At 40.6% G+C, this 23,253-nt stretch overlaps 1 long non-coding RNA gene across 3 annotated transcripts; it reads left to right on the top strand.

Moving 5' to 3' along the window:
• The first annotated feature begins 7,079 nt into the window (after positions 1 to 7,079).
• Positions 7,080 to 21,701, top strand: LOC116440985. Of its 3 annotated transcripts, XR_004238824.1 has the most exons (5): positions 7,080 to 7,279; positions 8,086 to 8,252; positions 11,610 to 11,646; positions 21,022 to 21,170; positions 21,322 to 21,701. It is a non-coding gene; the product is annotated as an uncharacterized LOC116440985 (long non-coding RNA). The 3 variants fall into 3 exon arrangements; XR_004238823.1 differs by lacking the exon at positions 11,610 to 11,646; XR_004238825.1 differs by lacking the exons at positions 7,080 to 7,279; positions 11,610 to 11,646 and adding an exon at positions 7,703 to 7,922.
• Positions 21,702 to 23,253: the final 1,552 nt, after the last annotated feature.

Raw genomic sequence — 23,253 nt, 5'->3', positions numbered from 1 at the left:
TCAGTCCTTGATTAAAAAGAGACTCTTAACATCAAAAATCACATTTGTACATGAAGGATAGTCTTATACAAGGCATTGGAAGGGTTTGCTGACACTGTGAGATCATTACTTGAAATGGTTTTGGTCTTCAGGAAACACAGTATTTGGATGCCCATTTATTTAATAAAGGAATAATTAGAAGATAGTTCAGTGAGTAATGTATTATCATAGGATTTAGAGCTAAAAATTGAACCCTTCTTTAGCAGACTCCCTCTGGACATGCTCTGGCGCCTCATTTCTTCTCCATCTGCAAAATAAGGGATTGTCTCTCCGCTGTGCCCTAGGTACGACTGTAGCAGAAGCCTAGAAGTGATCTGGCTAACCTGATAGGAAGCAGGGGTTTAGCTGATCATAAAAGCAAAAACCAGTGTACAAGCATGACCTAATGCATGGGTTTGCTTGGACTTGACTGAATATATTTATAAGCTTATTTGTCAGTTTCTTTCATAGGCAAGGTCTCTTATCTGGTGCATCCAGCCGTACAAGCTAGGAAATGTATTCAAAAAGTATTAAACATCACATGCCAGAGAGCTAGCTGCACAGCCATTTTTTAGGGAACATTTCTTTACAGAGCTGAATGCACACATGCCTATGTTTACTATCTTTGCTGATGAAGTTATGCATTCAATTTTCTTTTTCCCTTAAAGGGTCCAACATTTTATCTCACATTAACTTAAGTCCTGGAACTAGGTGGGGACAATTGTCTCCTGCTTGCTGATAATGAGGCTCCACTATCTCATTTTCAGTGCAGGTGATATGGAGATATGCATAAATTTGACTACATCTAGTCTGTGGGTCTGTCTTAGTCTTTTATCTATATCTTGGTATGAATGCAGTGTGTTCTAACTGCTTGCAGACTGCATGCCTGGGTTTTTTTGCTCAGACATTTGGGAAAATTGTGTACACCCAAGACCTCTAAGTCAGGCTCCAAGTCAGGAGCTTGGGTGAGGCCAGAGCATCCTCTCCTGCATGGTCCTGCAGAGGATTCAGACAGGAAGTTCATGAAGGGCTACATAGCAGGAAGAGCATCCTGAAGCTCTACAGGGCAGCACAAGAGTAAGTTGTTATTCAAAGTTTTTTATAGAAAATACTACAGTTTCAATCTGAATGGAGGTTCCACTATACTTTCAAATATTGAGACTGTCACTGTATCTGTTGGATGAAGTTGTAAAAATAAATTATAAACTAACCTGGAAACAACTCACTGAAAATATGCAAAGCAGTTTCTTCATCTAAGTTATCTCTTTAGGTGCAGATAAGAAATTCCTTCTTCTCCACTCCTACCCAAAACCTCATCATGAACCCTCAGTGAAAACAACTCTCCCAGTCTCCGGAGAGGTGAGGCAACTCCTTGCACTCCACTGTCTAGCACTCCACTGTCTAGCAATGACATTAACATATTTATACATGGATTCTCAAATCAGTATGGTTCAGTTAGTGTTGAGTGAGGAGAGCATCCATCTCTGGGGCTGTCCCTGAGCCTCCAGGCTTCCCTGTTGTCATACTCCTGACCTTTAAGAGAATTCTTTTAATCGCAGAGGACCAGGCTGGGAGGAGGCTGTCCCGATCAGTGTCAGACACATACACACAATTTCTCTGGCTAATTTGGCAATACAATATAAACAAAAGCACACTTCATTGAAAAGGCATGAGGCACACCCTGACCCAGTTGCTCTGCACACTCGACACCCTGCATACGAAAAGGCTGCATAGCTAGACTATTTCCATTAGCTGAAGTAAACACCACTTGAGTGAAAATAGGAGGGAGACATGCCTCCTATTGAAATATTTGAGTCCTTTCTGAAATGGAGATCTTTCAAATGTTTACTGTCTTTTTCCTAAGACTCTGCTTATAGCTACTCTTAGTACCACACAGTAGTGGTGCCACCCAGCACCTGTCTATTTGTTCATGAATGAGATTTTGAATGAACTGGTTCAGATTCTCTTGCTGGGGAAATATACCTCATGGAAAAGACAAATGGCAGTTTTGTTTAAAACCTGAGACTTTAATTTCAGCGGTAATAAAACTTCTTCACTTTTAAAATTGATCCTGCTGTAGTTTTCCTTTGTCTCAGCTTTTTCATCTCCCTTAAAACTGAAATGTATTTTGGCTATTCTGATAATCAGAATCAATATGAAGAAGACTGCTACTACTCCAAATTGTGTATCAGCCATAGCTCAAGGGCTGATTCCTGGGCTTAGAAAGAGATGTCTAGGAGGTGCCTTCTCACCTTTCATTGCCCTTTGAAATTCCAGTCCCTGCTGTTATCTGCACCATTGACTGCAGCCCACAAACCTCTTTGCGGAATGGGATTAGCAGGAATACTCATCACTTCTCACATTTTTTTTTTTAATCAAAGTGGGTAGAGCATGCATAGGGTCCCAAGCCCATGCCATGCTTAGCAATGCAGAGTCGATCTTGCTGCCTTCCCCAGCAGCAGCATCAACTGGGGCTCTCCTTTTAAACTGCTGTAAAGCACATTCTCCTCACCAGAAATTATGAGCTTTTGCTCTGGTTTTCTCAGTGGTAGTCTGTGAATAGATTGCATATATGGAAGCTTTCCCAGCAGTCAGTGATGACCATTACTACAGCTGTGCTTTTGACTCTGAATCATGCAGTGTGGCTGAGCTGGTAGAAATTGAGTAATGCTGCAGGCAATTCACAGGGAGAATTTCTTGGTATGGAAATTCAACCATGAACAGTCTTGAGTATAAAATCTATATTAATATATGTCTGCCTGAAAGTTGCAGTTAAACAAACCATACTCATTTTACTGACTGACTTTTATATGGTCATTAAGCGCTTGGGGTCCTTGGCATTTTACTGGCAAAGAAAGAAGCACAGGGAGCCTGGATTTCTGCGCCAGCCCTCTGTGAAGCTGTGCTTTGCTCTGTGTTCTGCAGGGCACTAGCTCAAGTCTTTTCTCAGGCAGGAAGGACAGGCAGCTGAGGCGAAGGGACAGTGAAGAGCAGGACCTTTAGGTGTTTCCCAGCCTCTGAGCTGTTCCTTGTTGCCAGCAAGCTGAGTGGTTGCCACAAGTTTCTGAGCTAAGCAATGGCTTCATTCCTGGCTGCTTTTTTTTCTCAGCCAAAACTGCTCTGTTGTCATTTTAACTCAAAGGTCTGCTCCATGATACTCACATGATACTCACTTTGATGACAAATAGGAGATCAGTTTGTGGATGACTGAATATACCAAGCTCTGCTTTGATATTCTGGCCATCTGCAGCCAACCTTATCCCTAGTTATGCACAGAGTTGCTGCCTCCTGCCACGGCCTGAGCTGACCCTCACATCCCTCTCCATGTCTTGTTACACTCTCAGTCCGTAACAACAGCCCTGATCTTAAAGGAACACAAAAGGTGTATTTATAAGGGATCTTTTCTGGGAGATGGAAGTCTCCCTAACCCTGAAGCTGCAGAAGTCTGGTTAGGATGCTGCTGAAGGCAGCCCAAATCATTCACATCCCAGTTGAATTACAGATTACTAAACCTGGGCCTGGAGCTATATTAATGCATCTCTTCAGCATCAGTCTGTTTTGCAGCATGGACACAGTGAAATTTCTGCCATCCAAACACCGTGAACATGTCCCAGGGCATTTTCTTTCTAAAACGGGAGGGATAATACCTCCCCCAAAACTGAGATGTTGCACAGAAACATTTGCAAGGCTTTCAGATGCAGTTCTGATTTGAAGCAGACCAGCAATAAAATTTCAGATAGGTAGATTACACAGTGAGTTTGTGAGCTACTAGCTTACCTTGACTACTCTCTAAATGTGAAGTACTAGAGAACTTTGCAGCTGAAAATTTTCAAAAAGATTCATCTCTCAAATAAAGATCTTGTTCCAGCTAAGGGAAAACAGTTGAAATGTTAGAATGACTGATTTCACTAGAACAAGCACAAGTTATTTCTGCGTGCAACTAACAGAAAAGTTCAGCAGTGCAGAAGGATCAATGGGAGAAGATGAGAATATAAGGCAGCTAAAATCTATACCACTATGGTTGTCTACTGAAGATTCATGTGCATGAATTATGGGATGTAATGAACATCCAACTGAGGATTTCAGCCGTAATTTTATAAGCTTTGAGTGGTTCTAAGTAAAGTGGAACAGAAGAACAGAACCAACAAATTGCAGTCATATTTCAGATGAGTTTCTCAGTATACATATATACACTTTAAAAGAGCACAAGTGTTATGTAGAAAAGAATGAAGAATGATTTTATGATGTGAAGAATAATTTTGGCTTAGAATTTTAAAGAATCACAGTTGTTTTAAATTTGCCTCTGACCTATCTACTCACTGCTGCACCCTCAGCACTGTAACATGGCCTGCTTTGTTTTTTTTCAGGTTTATGTAGCAAAAGAAGGCAGCACACTCCACACTGACCCCTACAAACAGCTTTGCAAATTGGTGTTTCTCATCTGTGCCTGCAATTAGACACTGGAAATCACAAATTAACCTTTCAGGGCAGTTTCATGCTTTCCAAAACTCGGATGGCTGCAAAAGTGATGTGTCCAAGCACTAAACACATTGCTGGCATTCACAGGTGCAGCTGTGGAATCAGACAGCTGTTTTCAAAACTTTGGCCATAAATGAGAAAAGAATTATTTTTTTAGCTGGTGGAACAAATGTTGACTTAGTTGAATGTAGTAGCTATAGTTCAAAGGTGAATTAAACAGACCAGGAAAAGGGCACATGGCTTGGGGCCAAGGGCTAAACTCTTCTATCCTTAAAAGGTTTTTCAGGTCTAAATTTTCTACTTGGAACAGACTCTGGCCCATTCTGCCTCCCCATAATATGTCCATCACTTTTCTGAGAGCGGTTGAACAGCCTTAGAGCAGGCCTAGCTGGGAAGCCTGATATGCACACACCACTGCCTGAGCCAGTGCCCTGGCCCTGCTTAGCTCACTGATCTAAATGCAGACACCAGTGGCAAGGGATGATGCAATAGCAAATCATGGCTGCATCACACAGCCCCAACAACACAAGGCATCCGTTTGGTGGTGTCAGGAAACCTGAGCCTGTCCTGTAAACTTTCTGCTATAGAGCAGCATGGGGCATATAAGGAAAATGACTTAAAGCCCTTCCTCCTTTCCTTGTTATTGACTTGCTTTGAAAGGGAGGAAGAGAAAAAAGGGGAGGAAGAGAAAAAAAGGCATGCATCATGTAACAGCTGAAATACTGACCTTGCATAGGTTTATATAAAATATTAACTTAGTATACCGAGTATAGTCTGACCTGACCACAAATGGGATCTTAAAAACACTTTAGCAGCCATGTTAGAGTTTATCATTGATTCAGAAAAGTCTCCTTCTGTGTTTGCTTTAAAAGATAATCACGCGATTGATCCAGGCTATTTTTAATAAGACTTTCACAGTTGTCTTTTTTTTTCAAAGAAAACTGAGAGACTGACCAAATCTTAGATATAATCCCTCTAAGCCTTTAAACAAAAGGGCAATATTGACACAAGGACATGTATGTACACACCAGGTAAGTAGTGATAAGGAGGTACCCAGGGGGAACAGCTTTGTGTGGAAGTAGGAGGGGAAACATTGCACAGCACTAGGGGATGATATGGTGATATGGTTGCAATAGCCTGGGACTGGACTTTGAATCCAGAGAATATTACCCCACTCCTGTGCTACTGTGAAATCACTCTGCAAATAACTTCAAATTAAACACATACATTTTTATTGTCATGAGGCCTTACGCTGCCCAGTCTTTGCTCCTGTGCTTCTTCTCTGTACAGAGAAGGAAAAATACAAGAAAGAACACTCCTTCTTTAAAAGCTGTAGTGTTATTATATGAAAGATAAGTTATCCAGTTTATACATTCAGTCTCACACTGGCCTGGTAGGTTGATTTGAGATGTAAAGGACTAATATCACAGTTGTTTAAATGAAGGGTAGAAGGAGGCAAACTTCAATTTCTGCTCCCTAAACATTAGTAGCAGAAAGGAAAAAAACCCCAGGAAAATAAGCAAATATTAAACACATAAATTCCCCACAATAAATAAGTGTCTCCACACACCATAGCTGCTGTTCTCCCTCCCAGCAAGCTCTCTGGGTGCAGTTCACAGACTTTTCAAGGTCTGAGACCATTATTGAAGGTAGTCTGAATATATCAAGAACATTCCTCATCTTTTTAATATCTTAATAACAGGCTAAAGTCTCATAGGGTATGCCAGGGACATTATCTTCTGCTATAAATTGCAAGAATTGCTTCATTGTTTTCTTGTGCCCTGAGCCTCCAAATACTCCCAAGCAGGAAGATGAGAGCCATCCATGGTCAGTGATGGCTGAAGTATTTGCATGTATCTGGGTCATCTTAGAAAGCATTATTAAAAATAAGCACACAACCAGACATTTTAATTGTAGGTGTTTCTGAGGGTAAAAGCCTTTAAAAAATTTACAGACAACTCCATTAATGAGACAGGATGCAAGGGAAGCACAGTACTGTTGGGAACTATATTGCACACTTCCTCTGAGTGACCAACCCATCTGAAAAGCAACTGAGTCTACTCAGTTTAAGTACAGTCAGAAGAATCATCTGTCCAAAGACAATTACTGCCTTAAGCAAGAAAACTATGTTCAAACCAGAGAAGAGTTTCTGTGGAACCCAGCACAGCCTCAATTCAGCAGTCAGGATCAAGGGACAGTACAAATGCTAAGAAAGAGCAGAGGAATGAAGTTATCTTGTGCACTACCACGGTAGTTTGGTCTATATTTGCATTTAGCAGGTTTTCTTCTCACCATAAGTGACAATGGCACTTTTTTTTCAGTGGAAAATGCCAGCTTATCAAAACAGAATTTCTATTGTAATGCACTCGCTTTAGCTAAGTTTCCTTGGGACATCAGTGACAGAGAAGTACTTTCAGCTCAGAGAAGGAAGGAGAAACTCTCCAGAAGAGCCAAGCACCCAGCAGTGACAGTGCTCACCTTGGCCAAGAACAGAGTGATCCAGTTAAATTAACTGAAACAAATAATGATTGGTCTTTGGCCTGGGATTGAGTACCCTCTGGAGCAGGATGTGGCTGGACAGGAGGAGCCGATAGGAGAGACAACATAGAAACACCACGGCACGTGTTTGATCAAGCAAACCTCATAGCTTAATTTATTTCAGGACTGGATTGAAAAAAGGGCAGTCCATGCCATGGGTAGGTTGCAGGTTGCAGGGAAGGGCTGAGACCCAGCAGCAGCATCCCACCGCTTCTACACGTTTCTAAGACAACACTTCTTCGCAGTGAGTATTTCACAGGCAAATGAGAGCAGCCTTGTGTAGCTTTCTCTAAAACTCTGGCTTCAGGGCTAGCCTTAGACAGTAGAATTTCAGAAGGAGGACTACAGCCAGGAAATGGAAAATAAGTGAGGTTATTTGTTTACAGAAGAAAACCATCTTATTGATCTGGGAGAGGAATTTCTGAAAGATAAAACTTAGACAATAGTCTCTTGTGACCCTCATGACAACCTAGCACAGATTCTTGTTATGCTACATTAAAAAACAAAAGAAGAAAGAAGAAAAAAAAGAGAGGACTGTGAATTTAATATAATATTTATAAATTGAAGTAGCTGCTTCTAAATTCAGGAGTCCTATGTAGTTTAATGAGCACAATGATCTCTTAATAGGCTAAGTCAAAACCAAAAATCTGCTTTTCTGGTCCTTACCTATTTCCTTTCAACTGCCTAATGGTTTCCCCTCAAAAGGTGTTACAACATCATCCCTTTCTACTTCAAAAACTGCTTTTCGTTTATGAGTTAATAATTTACTACAAGCCTCAGGTAGTTCTTTGTAAAAAATGCATGGGCAATCCCAGCTGCAAAGTCAGCCCTGGCGCAGTTACTCTTCCACATCATCATTAAATCACCTTAAAGCTGCTCGATACAAGGTAAAGAGCCTGGCCATTGCATCTCTGCTTCATCAGCACTTGTTATCAATATAATCCAGCTCTATTTGCAGGCATCCTAAAGGGCCTGAAACACTCATCTAACTTTTGCACCAAGACATGAAAAGCAAGCCCAAAATTGCTGATAGCCTCTCTGCTTTTGCAGCTTCTGCTCAGAGGATCCACTCTGTTTGTAGGAAAAGTAGACCTTGGTGTATTTCCTGTCAAAGCACATGGAAATACAAGTGGATGTGCCCTTGCCAGCCCACGTGAGTGAAAAGTGGGACTGCAGTGTTGTATCATATACCCATGAAAGGGAGGGCTGAAGCCCAGGTGAGCCATCCTGCTGAGTGAGGTCTTGGGGATCTTCAGTGTGGGGAGTGAAAGAGGCCAATTTGCAGAGCAGGTTCCCAGCCACACTTAGCTGGCAGAACTGGTGCACCCCAAGGTGCTTAAGGCATACTTGCAACACACAAAAATGGTTTCCCACATAAAAAAGCATGTAAGTGATGGGCCAAGGAGGGGGAATGTGAATCTTGGACAGATGAAAAGAAATACGTAAGGATAGGTAAGTGCTGATGAGGAAAGAGCCGAAGGTGGTCATAGGTATGGATTTTATACGTCAGGCCTATTTTCATGTGAAATCTGAGGATTTGCTGCTGCCCTTTAAGCATTAACTCTCAGAGGCCAGGTCCTCTGCTCCCCAAAATTGACATATTGATACTTAGTTGGAGGTGTTTTGAGTGTCTTTTCCTGAGGCAGATCAAGTGTTTTCAAGCTGGAAATTAATTTAATGTTAGAATTCTTGGCTTGGGTAAGTTTTACTGAAACAAAGGATATTCTTCAGGGAGTACATTTTATAGGAAACTTGACTATTAATATCACATACAATGCTTGACTGAAAGTTACTAGAGACTATGTAGGAAAAATCTTACTTACATTACTTACATATTCAAATACTAGAGGCAAAACATAATAAATTAAACCAAATTCAGATGCAGTTTCACTGAGACAAAGATTTTGCTATGTGCAGTTTGAATGCTCTAAACATTCTATTTTTCTTCATAATTACGTCAAATGCTTCCTGCCCCGTGTCCACTACATGGGGTGAAAAAACTTTGTGTAAATAAACAAAATTTAGTTTTTGTCTGTGAACCTTCCTTACATATGCAAATACTTTGAAAACTATGATTAGTCCTAAACAAATTTGGGGGAGTCATTGAATAGTAAGTGTTAAAATGCAGAACTCATATACCCGTGTGTATATATATATATATACACACATATAACTGTTCTAAACTGTTCTAAGCTAAAAATGAGTGATGGCTCTGGCCCAGAATGGACAATATATTATCTAGAGGAGACTTTCTGTGTTTAATAAAAGCTTTTTTCCTGTCAAGCTGATTTAAAAACTGCAGCTGCTGCGTTTGTTGGAAACTCATTATAATCCCAACTAAGTGTTTTATATTTGAATAACTGCAGTGCATTCTAACACTTTTTTTGCTCACTTGAATTTCTGCTACTATTACACAGAATACAACAGATTTTTGATAGAATTTGGAACCCCTTAAAAGAGACAGATGTCTCAAAGAACATTTTTAAAATTCCTCAATAAATTACATTTATGTGCAGTACTCCCATGAAAGCCACATTTTTTTTAATGGACACAGTCAGTAGAGTTTAGATGAATACACCACTCTCCTAGATAATGTGTGAACATGAGCCAGATTTACAAGGATTGTTTTACGTAAATTACATTTTTTTAATAGTTATTCCTTTTGTAGGTGATTACAAACGTAAAAAATAAAAGGTGTGACTGGTTTTTTATTTTCACAAGTTCTACTATGTAATGTTGTCTAAATCAAGCTGTGTCTTTCCTCTTCTACACTTTCCCACCTTCCTACCATATATCCTTTTTACCTGGTGTAACATACTATTAATATCTTCTGACATTTTCTTGTTACTTCTCCTCAGTCTTGTTGTTTATAAATTTTCCCGTTATTTATGCCCCCAGTACACACACTCTACTCATGCTTTTTTCATGGCAAAAATATAACACATTGAGAGGAGAAGAAAATGAAGTCTACTACTCTGTCAAATCCTTCCTCAGCTCCAGGCATCTAATACAAATTTAAGCCTTCACAAAATAAGAGGCTCTTTAAAGACAGAATTAAAGTCTGCATAACCTATATTTTGACATATAGAAGATCCTGTGACCACAGCTGATAGAAATGAGAAGGCTTAATGCTGCACATGAACTAGTAATGTACCTAGAACTGTCACGGCAGATGTAGCCTTAAACTGCATTTTTAATGTACTCAAACAAGCTATACATAATTAGGATTAACATTGCTAGCCCCTGACTGTTTCATGATTAGTATGTGTGAGCTTTAATATTGCTTAGGAGAAGGATCAAGTGACCCTAATTTTATCCAGCTTGTATATTTAAGTGCTTGATCTTTTTCTGAAAGAGTTGTTTATATAAATAACACAGTGAAGGGAAGCTGATCTTGTTCTGGTTAAGTTTCTTTTAAACATGGTGTAAATTACAGTTTCAGTTATTCTTGTATCTTGTAGAAGTGTACTTCAAAACATTTCACATTAAATTTAATAGAGATGGTGAGGCAATGCACGAAAACGTAGGAAATGAGAAACCTTATTCATATGCATCAGTATAATTACTCTAGCATGTAGAAGTGTTTCTTCATTTTTGAGCTAAATATTTTCTTTTCCAGTTCACTGTTAAAGCAAATAGAATATGTATGCTTTTTATCTTATTGTTGATTAAGAAAACCCTCCTAAAACCCTGCACCAGACCTCAGAAGCATCATTGTGCAGCGACAAAAGCTTTTTATTGCTAATTGTAAAAGCAGGGCAGTCTCCAGCAGAGAGTTGCTGGGTTGCTGACTGATGCCTTGACAGATAACAGACAATCAGTGCAACACTCCAAGATTCCTGGTGGAAAAACAAAAGATGCTTAATTTACGAACAACAACCAGGCATCCACTTAGGGATACCATTATGCACTGGAAAAGACTCCGTGCCATGCAGACATACAATGAGCTCGCTACAAAGTAGGGAAAGCGTTGGGTTTTCCCGTGAAGGAATGGTCATGACACTCATTAAAAGCCCCGAACCCTTCTTTCCCAGCTTGGGTGGGGCTGTCTAGTGTTTACACAGCAGGTCTTGGCAACAGTGCAGAGGTAGACTGTGCTCACTTGGAGATTTAGACTTATTTAAGGGATTTTCTATCCCTCAGTTTGTCAAAATGGGACTATTGGATATTTCAGTCCTCTACCTCACTGTAGCAGGAAGGTGAGAAGTAGTGAAGATACCATAGGAAAGGCACTAGTCATCAGGACACTGGGGATGTGGAACAAAGGTCCAGTGATTAATGGGGTTTCTAAAGCTTTCAGTAGCTTATTACAAACAGGCTGTGGCTGGACCCTTTTTCTTTTCATTATAAATTGCACACCAAATGCAGAACAGGAGTGTGAGTATGAAATACAGGACTGTTATGCAAGTCAGGCAAGGCAAGGCAAGGCAAGGCAAGGGCAAGTTTTACTGAAGCAGCATGGCAGATCTAAGGTTGTTATGTTTGCTTACTCCAATAACAATCCCTTTTCATCTTTCATCAAATCCCTGTTGTTGTTATTATTTTTATTACATGGATGCTGACTGTGATGGCAGGAACGTGCCAGCCACAAGCAAAACCACGCAGACAGAGGTAGGTGCGGGCAAAGAGGAAGAGGAGGTCTCTGCACCAACCACGTCACAGGAGAGCTTGGGCAGATGCCAGGGAAATGCATGAGAAAAGTAGAGGATGCCAAAAATTTAGCAAGCATCTGAGGGAGGCTGAGATCTGTAGATCTTTTAGAGCAGGAACTAGCTCATTCAGAGCACATGAGAAATTTTGGGTAGGGCAGAGCTATCAAAGCAGCTCTGAAAATACAGGGTCTCTGTGCACAGCAGTTTGGCTACTGTAATTTGTTTTATTAGGTCTTTTGCTTTTAACTTCACTTCAGCCTTTCCAAACTCTGTTGTCTCATTGAGCACTGAGCTGAGTGTGAAGACTATTGCCTTGTGGAATTACTTGTAGCTGCAGAACATGGGAAGAGGAAGTGAGACATAAAATGCATCTAGACCCTGATTGGTTACAGGAAAGACTTGCTCCTACACCTGCTGACTGTGCAATTAAAGCCACACAGAGTCTACCAGTGCCTCATGGAGCACTGCAATAGAGGCTGGGCATATCCAACAGCATGTAATTAAACCAAAGGCAGGTTTGTCCAGACACAGGAAAGGTGGTGTGTAGGGAAACAAATCTGTCAGACCCTCAGCATGAAATCACACCAACTGAGAAATTTCTGGAGGAGAGCAGAGGCTTTGTCAACAGACAGCAAAAAAACCATCTGAAGAATAATTATAATGTGTCAATAAATTACTGACTGGGCTGAGGTTTGGTTATCCCAGGCACTCTGCATCTGGTGCAATGGCAAAGCTGATTGGAAAACTGCTCCTCCCCAGTATTCCCATGCAAGCATGTGCAGCTTCCTTACTATGATCTAGAAGCTCTGCGGCACACTCGAGAGAAAAGGCAGTTTTGAATCAGTCTGTAGAGGGGAACACAAGCTATGTTGAGACACAAGCAGTGACCTTTTGACCATGTTTGGTGGTTTTTAACACTGTGCTGGAATGTACACTGAACAAAGAGAGCAGTCTCTATGAAAACAGGTGCATTTGAACGGGTCAACCAAAAACTGCTGAACAAAATAGAAATGCTACCGAGATTCCTGCCAGACCCCCTGGGTGGGAGCTTTCAGTTTAGACCAGGGGAAGCTATGTCTTGCATAAGATACAGTTAATTCCTGTGGCACCCTATAGCTGAATGACCTGCCATCAAAAGCTGCCCTTCTCCTCTGGCATGCAGGAAAATTGTCCCTTCCCATTCATATGTACACTAGGAGCTCATGGAGCTTGCAGGAACTTGCTCTGAAGTTTGTTGTTATTTTTTCTTAAACTCTCGAACAATATCCGAACTACATTCCAGAGCTGAAACCAACACAGCAGTGCAACACTCAAAACTATTCAGCAATTTCCCTTACAAGTTACGAAAGTGCACCTCTTACTAAAGGAAAAAGAATGCCTGCTACCTTTATTCAGCCCAACCCAAAGGAATATCCTCCTGGTAAAATCCTTGTCTCTGGGCCCATAAGCTTTTCCCCTTTAAACTTCTTTTCTTCAAAGTTTGCTTTTTCATTTTTACTTTAAATTTCGTCACAGGGCTTCAAAAGCTGAGTACATGTTCATGCCAGAGTAAACTTTATTGTAAATTTAGTTACTTACACATTTAGTGTCAGCAAATGAAATGAGAGATGCAGTACTTCATGCTTAGAGTCCACTTTTCACTTGGATGTTTGTGACAGGAGATCTGAGTTCATTGCATGAAACTGTGTGTTTGGGTAAATCTACAGAGGCTTGATGGTAATTCAGACTACTCCAAAGAGTATGAAAACAGATCAGTTCTGTGAAGGAATTAGAATTGTCATACTTGTGGGGAGATCCCTGTAAAATAGGTACTTTTCATGTTAGAGTATATGTGGGACTAGTAGACACCCAGGCTACCAAAGACAGATCCTCTCTTTCTACTGAACAGTTTTATGTAAGTGGAGAATGGAGCATTGGTCATGCATTGGATTTTGGAAAACAACAAATTCTGAGAATTTTTTTTATTTTAATTTTTGCTTCTTTTACCCTGAATTAAAGGATGTTTGGTATTTAACTGTCATTCATAGAGAAAGTCTGGGTTTTTTTTTTTTTTTTTCCTTCTTCTTCTTTCCCTCATGGAAAGAATGTAATTTTTCATTTCTTTTCTTCTGGAGCAGTGTAAAGTCATGTGAGAAACATCCATTTTAAAAATCAGCTGAGCTTTTCAAAGCCTGTGAAAACCAATTATGTGAAAATTCCCTTTGATTTTATTTAAGTGTCTACATAAGGTGCACAGGAATGGTAATCTGGCCTATTTGATTCTTAAACAGATTATTAAGCAGAACAGTAACTAAAGGCCCAAAGAAAGAGGGACACAGCACTACGTGCTAAAGTCCAAAAAGGTAGATGCTGCAACTTTCCTGACACTATTAGGTATTGCTGAGTTTTTGCAAGTCTGTTCAAGATTTAATGTCTTCTGGAGTAAAAAATAATTCCTTATCTCTGCAAAAGTAGAAGAAGAAAGAAAAGCACAGGTCCAAGGGATTTTTTAATGTAACAATTTTTGATTGATAGATTCCTGTTTTATTTCTTTATTCTTAGATTAATCTAGGGTTTGGACATAATTTACAACAACAACACAGCTCCATACTGTGCATGTGGTATGGCTTGCCCTTACTTGTATCATCTGTACATTTATGTGCCGTGTCTACCCTGAAACATATTACCAGCATTGCCAGCACTCTCTAAAGTAACTTCTTTATAAAAATCCCCCCCAAACATATTAATCCTCTTCCATTTCTTCTAAAAATTCCTTAGATAGCTCAGTGAAAGCCATATACAATCAAGAGAAGCTACGCACACCGTCAGAAATCACATTCGTCTAATCTGATGTTACTTATTCAAAAGTCAGGTATTGCTGAACTGAGTCATGTTGGCTTCTCACAGTCAGTTCTTCCCGAAAACGATTCAGCCCACCTATCTGGGAGACCTTGTTTGGAATGAGGTAATTTCCTTGGTGGCGTCAGTGCTATTCACTCTCTGCAGGCAATACGAGGTGCCTAGAAGACCGGTTTAGCCCAGATTCCTAAATTTTAGATGCCTTTAGACAGATGTAACAAATTCCTTCCTAAATCCATTGCTATTTTCCTTTAAGGCATTAGAAGAGACTTCTTCCCCTAGCTTGCTGGGAAATTTTAAAACTGCTTTGTGATGTAAGCATTGCTCTTCCCTTAAAACGGAAATACTTTATAGGAAACAATAAAAAAAAAGAGTTCATGGACTGAAGTGCGAAAGGATTATAGAAGGATTTAGTCTGACCTCCTGCACATTACAAGCCACAGACTACAGATGAGATAATAAAGATTTTTTCTTTTTTTCTGAATGACAATGTGGAAAGTATTACTTTTAGAGTAAAAAGGTCTTTTAACAAAATAATGGAGTAATTTCCATTGAAGGCAAATTCCTGGCAACATACAACTTCGCTTTATAGTCTTCTCCCTAGAAAAAGCAGTATATTCTTCTAGAGATTTGGTTTGATCTGGCTTGAATTCACAAATGCTTACTCAAATGCTAGAAGCGAGTATAAAACGCAGAGATAATTTTGGCTCTGAGTCTCTTTAAAAATCAGGTTTGTTTCGGGGAAGATTCAATGATCTGTTTGCTTTTTTAAACATAGTTTTCTAACTTCTCAGATGAATATTCAAAGGAAAGTGCAGTCATTATCCACAGCTTTTTATTGAAGGAAGCCCAGTAAATCACAGACAGGAGACTTTGTATCTCAAAGACGAACCTCCAGCTTTACAGGAAGTAGATGCTTTTGCTACCGGCATTTGAGTAAATGAGAGCAATTAAAACTGACGTGGCATTGTGCAGCTACTCAGGCCAAACATACAATGACTGTATTATATATTACAATAGACACTTTATTTGCTGTACTCCTGCTGTGGATTTCTCTTAGCAATATACATCCAGTGAAGACAGTAATTGTCCTAGCTGCCTTCCTTTTAGTCCTGTGTAAGTCCTGCATAAGTATTTAATACCTTATATATATATATAGTATAGCCTTTTTAGCCTGCATACAGACTTGGCCTTCTTGTACATGGAAAGCTGATGTGATCTGAATCCATAGGGAAATACAAACAGTGGCCCTTTGTTGCAAACCACATTATCATATTGAATTTTATTATAGCAATTATTTTATTCAGTGCAATTTGGGCTCAAATTGGTTGTGGAATATGCAAAAAATAGCATTCTGGATCAGAGAATCAGGCAGTGTCAACTTCATATTTAGAGAGAGGCCACTCAGGAAGCAAAGTCTGCTGTCACAAAGGAAACTGCAGGTCGTGTCTCTGCTTCTTAGCACATGTTAGGACAGACAGACACCAGAAGGTACGGAGCCTGGCTCCCCAGGGCACACTCTTACCTCTGAGCCTGTGGTGGCCATCTCAGAAAAGTCAGGGAAAGCATCGTGGAAAGGGGAAAGTGGGTGAAATTAGCTCTTGAATTATAGTATGTAATTGTAGGTAATGGTATAGAGAACAGTTTGTATAAAATAGATGTATTTTTTTTCTATTCTTTCTCCTGGCTCTCTGTGGAGCTTTCAGCTTATACCAACCACAAAGGCCTTGATATTCCTCCAATTAGTAAAGGTGAAGATCACGTATACCTGTGTCAAGGAGCTGAACTGATGTGGTGAGTGAGGACACTGAGGGATGGTGTGTTAAGTGGGGTCATTCTCCCCTGCATTACACAGTCCCAAATGTGCGACCCGAGGTGTGAGGTGGCTGCCTTGCATGAAGTATTTGGTTGCACCTGAAAAAAGGGACAGTGGAGGATCTGTTTATTGCCTTTTAGGTTTTGATTTTTAGTCCCAGCTGCATCCTTCTCTGCAGTAGATTCCCTTGCTTTCTAGTGTCCCCAAATTACATACCCCAGAGACATCCATACCAATGAACATGAGCCATAACAGTACATTTCTGCAGGCTAGTTGTGGTGAGATGGCCAAACATTTTCTCATTAAAAGTTCTCTGCATGCTCTGAGGTTAAATTTTATGACCTGATGATTCTTCTGAAAAAAAAAAAAAACAAAAAAAAAAAAAAAAAGAAGAGGAATTCCTCTGGAGGAAGGTTCTTGGCTGCAGGCACAGGACACGGTGGCCAGGGAAGTGACAAAGGCTGGGTGGAGGGGTTGGGATACAGGAGCAGCTTGGAGGGAAGGTGACCCCCAGGCAGCTGACACCACAGGCAGGGCTTGGGAGTGTGCCTTTGGCTGCAGATGATGCAAACACATTTGGGATAGTTGGCTCCTAACCCTGGCATCTTTCCGTGGCACACACACCTCCCTGACAATCACATGCTGTTACTTAACGTGAGAGGCTGCTGTGATTACATACTAACCACAGTGCTAGAAAATTATTAACCCTCATATAATAACAGAGCTTTAAATTGTCCCTTTTTATCACCCTCCCTGCCTATCTTGCAGCCTGTGTCAGTCCTCTGTACTTATTTAACACCATCTGTGGAGAGCTTTTCCCCTTGATTTGTAGTAACTTATCATCAGACTGTGAAATTATTTTCATCTCAGTTCTCCAGGAATGCTTCCTATTTCTGGTTTTGTAGATTTGTTCTGAAGTCCTCTTCATCCTGGGCACCTAGGAGACAACATGTGAGTTTTCAGCCTTTTTTGATTTGTGAGCTCCTAAAAATTTGTAATGTAAGTTCATACTGTGGTACAGTGTAGTTAGGCCTGCTGGCATTAGGCTTACTATTTGTAGTTACCTTTCTTTGACCTTCTAGAAGCAGGCTGTGCACTATAAATACTGGTTATATAGCTGGGGTTGTAGGCATACCAGTATTACATCAATTTCAGTGCCCCAGTGACAACAAAGGAGACCCAGGATGAAACATAATCAAAATCACAGAATCTAAATCTAGCGTGAAGAGCTAGAAAAGCCATTGTACAACCATACCCATTTTATTAGAGGTAGTTTGTACATGTGCAACATAAGCCCACTTTTTTGATAGAGGGAGTGAAAGGGTCAGAAATTTCTAACAGATAGTTTAAAGAACATTTCAGATGATTCAGATTTCAGGTATAAATAAGCACAGAGGAAGCTTTCCTGAACATCTTGGTTTAACAAAAAAAATCACCAAATTATTTTCAAGAAATTCAGCCCACTCCAAAGTCATATTTAATAGAACCATCCCCAAACTCATTAGCTTCTGCAGATGTGATTAAAACAGAAAAAGGGAATGGTCACAGTATTAATTTTAATCAGCAACATCTCATTCTTAGTACCTCTTCAGTTTTGTGACCTTGTTTCTTTGGAAAATAACAGTCAGAGTCAGTGGCAAGACACAGAGTAGTCCAAAACCATTTCTGCTTTGATTCCATTTGTGGACATAATCACACCCACCCATTCCATGAACTGCCTCTTCCCAAATATCTGTATATACATCTAATGCTAAGATGTATGCCAAATTTCCATTTCAAGCAATAACTTCATAAACCTGAATACTTATGACGAATAGAGAGTTATATGCCAAGGTGAAATTCTCAGCAGTCAGAAGTCACAGTGTGGCTGATAAGCACCTTGTTCTTCCACTAATGCACAGTGGAATAGAAATACTGGGAAGACAACAGATACTGATTTGGTTATGCACAGAAGAATGTTGAGCAACACAGCCAGTGAGCACACTGAGTATAGAAGCAGGAAAATCTTCCCTTTGGGAATAATTTTTCTTCACGAAGCCCTTCATGTAGCCATAAATTGCATCTGAGATAAGGAATTTGTTTAACTGCAATGATCTCAGCATAGGAAACTTTGGGTATGCCCTAGACATTAACTTCTTCCACTTTTTTGCCATTGAATACATTAAAAGTGGCTTTCTGCATTGCATTTTTAAGGTACAACCAATTTTCATCCTGACTGCAACTGTCTCTGCTCTTGCCCTTCTGTGTGTTAAGTCAGATGACCCTTCTAATGAAGAGCATGACAATGAACTTCTAGTTCTCTTCATTGTATTCTTTAGGGAAAGTTAAGTAGAAAACAGGGGAAAATGCATAGAAAACCATACTACTGGCATTTCCTGCCAAATTCTGTACGTCCAGACAGTGGTGAAACTCTTTTCATAATTGAACTTTTTGGCTTTCACTACTGAATGAGCTAATAATCTTAGAAGATGTAAGATTTTACTTGTGTTTTGGCATTACAGTGGTCAGAACAGTCTTGAAGGAAAGCTTCACTGTTGATGCTACAGCTTTTCTTACAGGGCTCAAGTCTAGTTTCTGGATTCCGGATGAACCATAGTTCTTATTGTCTAGAGACTCAGTGTATCCATATTATTCCATCTTGCAAATTGTAGAATTTGGTGGAGTCTTAAACATAGTAACACATTGCATGAGTTAGAACCTTTAGCTTTTTAGAGTCATTTCTGGGACACTAGGAATGGAGAGAAAATATTGCATGTAAATGTAAGAGTGAAAGTTCGCAGTAACGCGTATTTCCTCAGAGCAACTTGCTAGCCTGACATATCCATCTTGGGCTGAACAGCAGGCACCCAGAGTGATTTGACAGAGCTTCTGAGCACATCCAGCTGCCCAAGTCTGCTGGAACTAAGATTCTTCATTTGGAGCTTCTAAGACTACAGTTCGGGTTCAACATTGCCTGATTAACCCTGCCTGGTCAGTTTGATCAGTGGCCTTTCTCCTCTTGATTTGTAGCTTTACACGGTCAGCAGACTGCTGATACTCTTTCAGTTTGTGTTTTGAAAACCAGAATAAACATGAAATTCTATCACTGTGCAAAGCCCTAACCATCTCCCTGATCCGTCACCAACACAGATGTGATGCGGCAGCAGCATTCTCCCCAGCCAAGACAGCCATAAACACAGTTACTTCCATAGACTGCAGCACCATCAAGAGTGAAAGTGAGGTCTGAAATCCTCCTAATTTTCCACCTGTCATGCCACTCATCCCACTTGCTGACATCTTGAGAACAGCATGAGGAGGATAAATGAATCTGTGGGGTAGCTCTAGTGACACCCCAGGAATTGTGTCATGCGTGAATTTGATGCCCTCCACCTCTAGATATAATTACTGAGGCAGGAAAAACACTAGAATGCTTGGGGGAAAAAAATCAGTATGAGGTAACAATAGTCTCAATGACAACACATGGAGTTAATAGAATTGATGGAGGCTGGACTTCTGCTCATTTCAACTGTTATTCTGCTGATGTTCTGCACTGCAATATAAGCAGGCATACTGTGATGGCTTCAAACATAAGTATAAATACCAAAGAATGAGCCTTAGCTGAGCATTTTGCTGTTGATCACTCTTCACCTGTAACTGATGTATAACAGCAGAGTAGCAGCTAATGGTGGAATTCCAGGTCTCCTCACTGTCCATATAAGACACACGAAAACTGCCTAGATTCTGTCTTGGTGTCGTTGTATGTTTGCATTCCTCACAGGCAAGTTTCAGACATAGGAGTCCTTGTTTTCCAGATTAATGATGTTCTTCTCTTCACAGGTCATTCCAGCTGTTCACATCAGCACCACTTCCTTGGGAGCATGTTCAGTGAGGAGGATTGGGTTTGTGGTCAGGGAGGAATAGGTACTACAGCTCTCTGCAGGAGTCAAAGGCTTTGCTGTGGTGTGGAGGGCAGAGGGGGGCTGTACTTAAAAGTTGAGCTACCCTCTTCCACTGAGCACAGCTGCAGGGAACCCTTCAGCCTCAGTGGGGTTGAGGAGGGCTCAAAAGGGGCTGGAAAATGAAAGCCACTGCTTCAGAATAGCAGCTGTAAGATAGTCCTTCCCTGGCATGCTGTTTTCTTGTTCCCTGTCAGACAGCAGTCACAGATGCCTTATTTTGCTGCACACTTCTTTCAAACAATCTTTGCCTAATTGGGGATTTTGTACTTGGTAGTCTGAAAGGACTCTGGATTGGGATACCACCTCATCTTGTAACTCATGAGTGATGGGCCTGTGGTGGCCTCATGGGTGCTGGTGCCCTGTATTTGAAGTGCAGCATCCAAATTGCAGCACTGCCACATGAGCAGTGGTGGGGTTGGGTTACAGCCCTAAGAGGAACGTAAAGAACCTAGCAAAGGCTGGTGGGGCTGGAACCACCAGAGCCCTTTGGTGCCATGCTCAGCCTGCCTCATCCTGCTGGCAACAACTCATTCCACAAGGCGCTGCTGTCACCACCTGCCTTTCATCAGCTCCTGGAGCACCTCTCTCCTTCAGTTCTCACCTTCAGAGCTTCAGAATAGGATGAGGAAGAAAACACAAAACAGACTTCAGCATAGCCTTATGTCCACTGGGCTCAAGTTCATCAGCATGAGAATCATCCACAGCTGATTTTGAGACTTACCACTGCCTTTCTTTTGTCCAGTGTCCTGCCTGACCAGAAGTCACTTCAAACGAAGGTCTGAAGGCTGGCTGATGTCTCTGACAAAACACCGGTTCTCTGACTCTATCCCATGGTTTGGTTAATGCATGTGGACTTGAAAATCTAAGATTGCGTCAAGGCCAAGAAAACTGGTAATTACCCAGTTCCAAAATTGTTTGAGCAATAAAATGATTAACAAAGTTTTTTTTTAATCATAATTATGATCTATTCTGCAAATTGCTCCTAAAGTTTCCTTAATTCCCTTTCTGTTCTCTGTTTTACTTTCTCTTCTTTGTGGTTTAGGAGCAATTTGCTGCTACACTGAAGTGCAAATGTCTGCCTAGGACAGAAGGAAACTGCTGATCTGGCACATGGATTTCAGCAGTAGATGATTTTGTTTCACTAGAGCTTGGAATGATGATGACAGATGTTAGCTCCTGCAACAGAGACTCTGCATAAAGCTGCTCTGAAGCAGCCATCAGATCCATACACTTGCTAATCAAGTCACGGTTAAAGTGCTAAGCTTCTCATTCCCGAAGTTTATCAGGTTTGGTGCTAGACTTCTAATTGTATCACCAATTGACATTTTTTGCATTCTCTTGGGCCTTTATAGTACAGGAAGCTGTGAGGTAAAAAGGTTTTGTAGATTTCTTCTGAAAATGAAAATAAAGTGGATAGTTCTATTTTGTATGGCCATGGTCCCATGGTTGGGCATCCCTTATTTTCATGATGAGGCTGAAAGATATTTTTATGGTGTTTAGTACATGTGTATATATACTAAGAATAGTGCATCATTTGTTGATTTTAAGTATGTTTCAGCTCTGTTTGCTTAGGTGGCAGGTATTCTGGGGTCCTGTCAGCTGAGCTAGCCCAGTCTCCGATGAACAGAGGCATCACACTTGTACCCCGTGGTTATCAAAATTCTCAGTGTACTTGCCAACAAAACACAGTACAGTCCACTGAACTACCATATTTTTGGTGTCAGTATACCTGAACTACTGGCCACACAAGTCTCCTGCCCTGTTTTGCTTTGTCCTACTTCTTCACTCCAGAGTTCTGGTCCCAGTGCAGTTTCTGCTCCAGCAGATGAAAGCAGTGTTTCCAAAGGGCAGTGCTAGGGAGAACATCCAATGCCCTGGAGTAGAGAGAAGCACCACCTGTTCTGCCCTTGCCAAAAAGTCACAGCTCAGTAGCATCACTGCACATAGCAAAGCCTCTTGTCAACATCTAACAGTGGGTTCTCTGCACTGCTCAGGTCCTCCAGCACTACAGGTTTCCCCTGGATCAAGTGTGGGCACATAATCGTATTTCTGTCAAATTAGTCAAGGCACAGGATGATGTTTGGGCCAGCTTTATGCTTTTGTGGTGGGTTTATGCTGGCTCTGGGAGGAGAGACAGTATCTGACCTGGCAGAAAGTATGAGTTGTAGAGGCAGTGATACCTCACCTGGCATAAAACCTGTTAGTACAAAATTAAGTCATCATTTTTCTTTATTTGAATTGGCAGCCTGAGTTCATTCTGGATCAGCACTTTCATCATGTGTCTGGCAACATTTCTGACAAAGTATTAACAGCCCTAAAGCAGGATTTACTGAGTTGTGGGACCACAAACTTATTGTTTCAGCCTACTCTGATAAAAAGGCGGGGAGCTACTGGGTGGCAGTTTTTACCAGGTTTCCAAACACTCCGAACCAGAGCAGTTTTCTACTTGAAAAAAATTTCCTCCTTCATGAAAAAAACACCCTCAAAATTCCTATCTAACAATAAACCCCACCCCAACACAGAAAATCCCTGGATTAAAGGATCATATGTAACTTTTGACACACTCCCCCAAATGAAACCTTTTGTGTAAATGGAAATAAGAATCCTTTCATGGTGTAGAAAGTCAACAAAGCATAAATCACTATTTTGTTTGTTCTGTTGCTAGACACGCTGAACAAGAAACCACCGCCAGACCTGTGAATCCTACCAAAGTGATTAGGTCCCATACTCTTGGAACAATGAAAAAATGTTTAAACATATTCCACTGACTAAAATGTAGTATTTTCCTAGTTACAGTAAGGATGATAATATGAGCTAGTTAGAATGCTTGAATTAAATGACTTTACATACCTTTCACTTTGCTCCTCATTTTCCAAAAGTTATTTGAAAACAGAGTGGTTTAAAAACATAACATAGCTTCCAAAGAATAGAAAGCATTGGGTAAAAGTTTAGTCTTTCAATATTTCTGTTTTCT

This window comes from Corvus moneduloides, chromosome 3 (genome assembly GCF_009650955.1).
Source record: "Corvus moneduloides isolate bCorMon1 chromosome 3, bCorMon1.pri, whole genome shotgun sequence".
Classification (NCBI taxonomy): Eukaryota; Metazoa; Chordata; class Aves; order Passeriformes; family Corvidae; genus Corvus; species Corvus moneduloides.
Note: the sequence above shows the minus strand (reverse complement) of the source record. Positions and strands in the feature narration are given on the sequence as shown.